Genomic DNA, 6,252 nt, shown 5'->3' on the forward strand with positions numbered 1-6,252 from the left:
GGCATCAGGCATGCACACGGCACACAGACACATACGCATAAAATTAAAACAGTTCTTAAGTGAATGAAAAAGACAAGAATGTAGCTTCCTGGTATAGTAACTGTCCATCAATACCCAAGACACTCAGAGGGAGGGAGGGAGGGAGGGAGGGAGGGAGGGAGAGAGACAGAGAGAGAGAGAGAGAGAGAGAGAGAGAGAGAGAGAGAGAGAGAGAGAGAGAGAGAGATCACAGTCTATTAAGGAGCAAGTCAGTGGGGAGAAGGTAAAGCAGGTTCCTGTGTGAAGAGTGGGCGGGACACCCACCCACTCTGCCTTTCCTGCTGCGGCTTACTTCTCCCTGTGTCTCCTGATTTCTAAGTCCTCTGAGGAACTTATCCATAAGGGCCGTTTTCTTTCTTGTGTTTTCAATTCCCTGTGACTAATCAGCTTTTGTAATGTGTAGACACACAGATACAGTTCTCCGAGGTCATTGGTTTGCTGCTGTGCTGAGGACTGAACCCAGGGCCTCACGCTGAGTGAACGACCTACCACTGAGGCACACCTGTGGCCCCGCTCACCTTCTAACACATTTGCACGCACCTTCCATACTCAGCTTCCCTCAGCCCACCGGCCCCTCCCTGTAGCTCCTACCTTTCTTCCCAGTTCTGTCTGCTCAGGGCCTTTGTGTATTGCTTTGCTTCCCATCCCCCTTCCCCTCCATCCCATCTACTTTCTGTCCCCAAGTCCCTGACACATCTCATCTACTCCCTCTGAAGGCCAAGAACCCTTTCCTGCTCTCATCTTAAGGAACCTTCTAGAACTCTGAGCACGCAGACCCTTCTCTCTTCACTCCCTCCCTCTCGTCCCTCTTTCTTCCCTCCTCTCTCTTCCATTCTCTCTCCTCTCTCTTTTCCCTGCCACCATCCCATTTGTCATTTTCTTCTCACGCCCATGTTGGTGCTCCCCAGAGATGCCCCAGACACTTGCCTGTCCTTCCTCCACCACCCCCCACGACGCAGGTGATCCCCAGAACTGTGGCCTGCAGACCCCTCTTCTTTGCCAACTTGGGACACTTGATACCCAGTGTGCCCAAGTGATTCCTTCCCAGCTTTCTCTCAGTGCACCTGCCTTACCTCCTGTGTTTCTGGTCTTGGTGGTGAGGATGCTGCACACAGGCCATGAAGGTGAGATCAGGGCCATTTCTCCTCTTGTTACCTCCCTTGGTCCAACCCCTGATTAGCACCTACATCTGCCTCTTCCCCTCGAGTTCCTCAGCTCTACTTCACTGACAGCATCTAGACAACTTCCCACTCTCCTTTCTCCAGGTTCATTACTATTGCGTTTTCAATATTTTCTAAATTATATTATTTCCTCCTTCCAACCCTCCACACGCACTCCTCCGCCCCAGTTTGCTCACCTCAAATCATGGCCTTTATTTCTTACACTGGTTTTTCTGAAGGGCCAGTTCAAACAAATAGTCCCCTGCTCAGGATCCAACAATAAATGAGGTCCAAACTTTTCAGCATCATCCCAAAGCCTCTTTCTCTTCCCTCGTGGATCCCAGGTAGGTCAACCCCACTCAGTTCTCTGATGGAGACATGTCTCTTCTCTCTCTCTCTCTCTCTCTCTCTCTCTCTCTCTCTCTCTCTCTCTGTGTGTCAGTCTGTCTGTCTCAGTCTGTCTGTCTGTCTCTCAAATGTTCTCTGTCTTACCTACTTTCTCTATCCCCCAGACTAGAGCAGTATCCTAGGAAGCTTTCCAAATATTCTCTATCAAACTGGAGTCAGGGGCTCCAATAGTCGCCTCTATTAGCCAAAACACCTCTGCACACCATGGTTATTAACAGTATTGCCAGTGACTGACTATGGCAGCAGGTAACAGAGTGTTACCACTAATACACTTGGCAGTTGTTTTTTGATGTTAGATACTATTTTTCATTCTTACATGAATTAGCTCTTTCAGTCTCACAACATCTTTATGAATTAGGAGGGGTTCTTTTTTAGACTTATTTATTTGAGATCAGGTCCCACTATGTAGCCCTTGCTGACTTTGTAGACCAGGTTGGCCTCAGACTTACAGAGATCCCCCTGCCTCTGTCTCCCAAGCTGGAATTAAAGGTATATATGTGCCACTACATCCAGCCCAAAGATTCATCTATTTTTATGTGCACAGCTGTTTTGCCTGAATGTGTGCCACGTGTAGGAAGTGTCTATGCAGGCTAGGAGAGATTTTCAGATCCCCTGGATCTGGAGTTAAAGCTGGCTATGAACCACCTTGTGGGTGCTGGGAACTGAACCTGGTCCTCTGCAATAGCAGCAAATGATTTTAACTGCTGAGCCATCTCTCAGTTCCCTGTGAGTCGGGAGCTCTTGTTGGGCTTCTACAACAGATGAGGAAATCAAGACTTAAAGACATTTGTATTTCCCAAACCCCTCACAAAGAACTACTGTGCTGACCTTTGACTGCAGCAGAACTCCAGAGCTTTTTAACTGTTCATTTTGTGTCTAAAATATGCCAATTGTCCAGGTCATATTAGCTGCCTGATGGGGCAGATAAATTAAAAGATGGTCCAGGCATGAACAAAGGACCAGTGCCTGAACCCACTGTCACATGCAGAGATAAGAGCGGGCAGGGCAGGAAGATGAGCTCTGACAGGGTGAGCAGGTCTTGAGAGTTCTGGTGGCTGAGCAATGAGTGGCCTGCCCCTGCCTCCAGCCCTCCACAGAGTTACCAGAGTAGATAGGGCCAGAAGCTGGGTCCTGGCATCTCCAACAGGCCAGGCCTGGCTTCCTGTCCTCAACAGGCCAATTAAACAGATAATGGTGAAAGGGGTCAGGGGAAGGTACTAATTCAATGTGGCCACACTGGGAAAAGAGACAAAGACAGTCAGGGAAACAAACCCTTAAAGTCTGTATTTGAAAGCCTGAGCAGAGGTTCAAGAAGTTTGTATAGGGAGGGATGGCTCAGTGGTTAAGAGTACCTGCTGCTCTTGCAAAAGACTAGAGTTTGGTTCCAGCATGCTCACGGAAGTCTCAACTCCAGTAACTCCAGTTCCAGAGGATCCAATGCCCTCTTCTGATCTACATGGGCACTGCACTCAAGTGTACAAACCCACTCTCGGACACACGTATACAAATAACAAATTAAAATAAAAGTAAAATACTTTTATAGTTTTTTTAAACACAGAATCTATAAAGCAATTTTAATTCTGGGTAAGTCATTATTGTTAGGTGTCAAAGAAACCTGGGACAAGTCGCACTCAGTATCTGTGGCTCCTCTCGGCTCTCCTCACCCTGCTTCCTGCCCTAAACCTCTGCCTCCCGAAGGTTTCTCTTCCCCAGTCTACTCACAAATCCAGAACTGAGCAGCCCAGTCTACTCACAAATCCAGAACTGAGCAGTCCCATTTTGGCCTCTTGGCTAGGGGCACCCCTTTGGGTCAGCTGCTCCACTCTTTTGTTCCTTGTCCCTATCCCCGTTCCCATCCCTGTCCCCCTCCCCCTCCCTCTCCCTCTCTCTCTCCCTCTTTCTGCATTTATGGTCCTCTTTAGTCTTCCAGCCATGGTCAGCCTGGACATTCAGCCTCCCTTTGCTGCTCTCTCCCTCACCTCTACAATAAGAATCTTCTCCACACTCTAGGAGCGATCATGTCCCCCTCCTCTCATTCCATCCAATGTTTTCTTTAAGTAAAGATTATATAGTGGATATCAGAATATTTGTAGGTTTTATTTTTTAAAACTTCATGGAAATATTTAAGGAGCATCACTAAAACAGTAACCACATTGCTGTTATCACCATGAGCACTGCCGCCCAGCAAGCTTCTCTATCTTCTCTCCTACTGCCAACATTCTTTTTTTCCCCCTTTATTTTTGAGATTATTATACACTTCCTCTTCCAAACTCTCCCAGACATTTCTCCTTGCTCTCTTTCAAATTCATGGCCTCTTTTTTCCTATTGACTGTTGTTATGTGCATATATGGATATACATACACTCCTAAATGCAACCTGCCCAGCCTGTCTAATATCACCTGCATGTATGCTTTCAGGGCCGACCATTCGGTACTGGACAATCAGTGGCTGTGCTCTTCCCTGGGGCACACTATTTCTCCCACCCCAGCACTCCTCAGTTGCCTGCAGTCGTTGTGTAGGCTTGAGACCTGTGGGTCTGACTGCTGGCCATGCTCCCCTCCATGCTGTTTGCCCTCCTCCAGCTGCTGTTTTAAATCAGTGTGCATAGCTAAGCAGTCCAGTCAAGGTGTGGTCTGTTGTCTCTTCTCCAAGTCTCTCCAGCCGGCCGGACTGAACTGTGAAGTCTCTTTCCTCACCAGCTGGCGCCATGACTCTCTTCCAGCATAAGATTCCTGGAGAAATTCCAATTCCTTGGAATTCATTGTTTCAAAATCTGATAGTCAAAGGGAGGGACACGCGTGTCTTTTAGAATCTCTCCATTCCTGCTGGGACAAGGACAGTTATATTACCTGGAGCAGAGGTCAGGGCATTCGCATCTACCCTCCCCAGAGGACTGATGGTAGTCAGGAGGCACTCTGACACTGGTGTGTTAGCCACTGGAGCGGGGAGGGGAGGGGAAATACCACAGCAGAGCAACTCTTTTTCAAAACTGTTCCTGCTGCAGAGAGCCGTTCTGTGACTTCTCAGTAAGTTTTGTTAGCGTGCCCTTCTGGAAAAGGAAAAAAAAAAATCAACAAAAGATTAAATGGGGGAGGGGCTGCAGAGATGGCTCAGCAGTTAGAGCACTGGCTGCTCCTGCAGAGCACCCAGGTTTGATTCCCAGCACCCACATGGCAACTCACAGCCATCTATGCCTCCCGTTCCAGGAGATCTAATATCCTCTTCTGGCTTCTACAGGCTCTAGGAATGCACATAGTGCACAGCTAAACATACAGGCAACAACCCACCCCCACACACAATTAAATATTAAAATAAAGATAAAAAAGAAAGAACCCCACCACCGCAAAAACAAACAAAAAACAAACAAACAAAAAACCAAGCAAACAAAACAAAACCAGAACCACAGAGGCACAAAGCCCATCTGGAAGCAGGAGAGCAACAGTGATTCTTTTTGCCTGGACCTTGAATCTGAATAAGACCTTGGCTCTGTGCCCAAGGAGGTAACTTACAGGTTTAGTGTTCCATTAGGTTCCTGTAGACCATTAGTCACGGGGTGTGGGGGAAATGTGGGGAGACAGGGAGGTAGCTCTAATTACAGCAGTGTGTCCCTTGTTCAGAGTAGCTGGGCCGAATCAATGAGCGCCTGACCTGGCTATCTGAACAGAAGCAGAGCTGTGTCCTCGGGATTGGGATATTTGAGTTGATTACTTACCTGTTATCCCCAAGGAACAGGCCTTGCTCAATCAGGGGGATGAGAAAGAGGCTCCAGACCTTTCTAAGACCCAGAGAGACCGGGGAGCTGATTCCAGCCTTGTCAGGAATTCCTGGTATGCCCCTAAGAATGTTCTGGTCTCCTGGTCTGTAGTTCCTGGTGTAGGTCTAGGGGGATGGTGCTGAGGGTCTTACAAAGAACCACAAAGGTCAGCCAGAATCAGCAGAATCAAGCGAACTTTCTGCCCTCTCCCCTACCAACCCTCAGAAATGGAGACACCAAGAAAGTAAAGGGATTAGGGCACCTCACACTTTACTATTGAACCCACTTTCTCATCTGACCTTCCCAGCAACCGCTAACTGTCACGGATCTAAGATCTCTCCACAGAATCCAGAGAACTTTGGTTTGTTTGACACATATGCTACTAGGTATCATGGACCCTCAAATTCTCAGCCCAAATATTGAGCACCACACAATCTATCCACCTGTACAGACAGGAAGACCAGAGTCTGGAGCTGTGCTGCCGGCCTGACTTGTACCAACTCCTTGCTCCAGTGCCTGGGCATTTCTTTTGCCACCTTTGCCCACGGGAGCCCCTACCTGGCTGCATTGGTTGGCTCCACTGGGTTGCTGTGAGTTAAGGCAATGGGCTCTTTGGACTCTAAGCCACTTTCTAGGTAAGAAGGAAGCCACCTGACAGACAGCCGATGAAAACAGAAATGTCTAGGATACACACACACACCCTTGGAGGCATAGCTAAAGGAAACCTGTCCATACCAGTGCCTCAGCCAGGAGAATACTGACCAAACAGAAGGGCATTTGGCGGGGAAGCAAGGTATTATATTTCTGAACAAACCAGAGGGTAGGAGCCTCCCAGAAATCAGCCGTCACAAAGTAGTGACACAAACGCCCAGGGATGCTCATGGGGACAGG

General features: G+C 48.2%; 1 long non-coding RNA gene across 1 annotated transcript; it reads right to left on the reverse strand.

Moving 5' to 3' along the window:
- Window positions 1-4,175: 4,175 nt before the first annotated feature.
- On the reverse strand, window positions 4,176-5,952 carry LOC116900601. The gene is made up of 3 exons (XR_004387937.1): window positions 5,920-5,952; window positions 5,320-5,508; window positions 4,176-4,656 (listed from the first exon to the last, which is right to left on the reverse strand). It is a non-coding gene; the product is annotated as an uncharacterized LOC116900601 (long non-coding RNA).
- Between the last annotated feature and the right edge of the window lie 300 nt (window positions 5,953-6,252).

Source organism: Rattus rattus, chromosome 5, assembly GCF_011064425.1.
Source record: "Rattus rattus isolate New Zealand chromosome 5, Rrattus_CSIRO_v1, whole genome shotgun sequence".
In the NCBI taxonomy this organism is placed as follows: domain Eukaryota; kingdom Metazoa; phylum Chordata; class Mammalia; order Rodentia; family Muridae; genus Rattus; species Rattus rattus.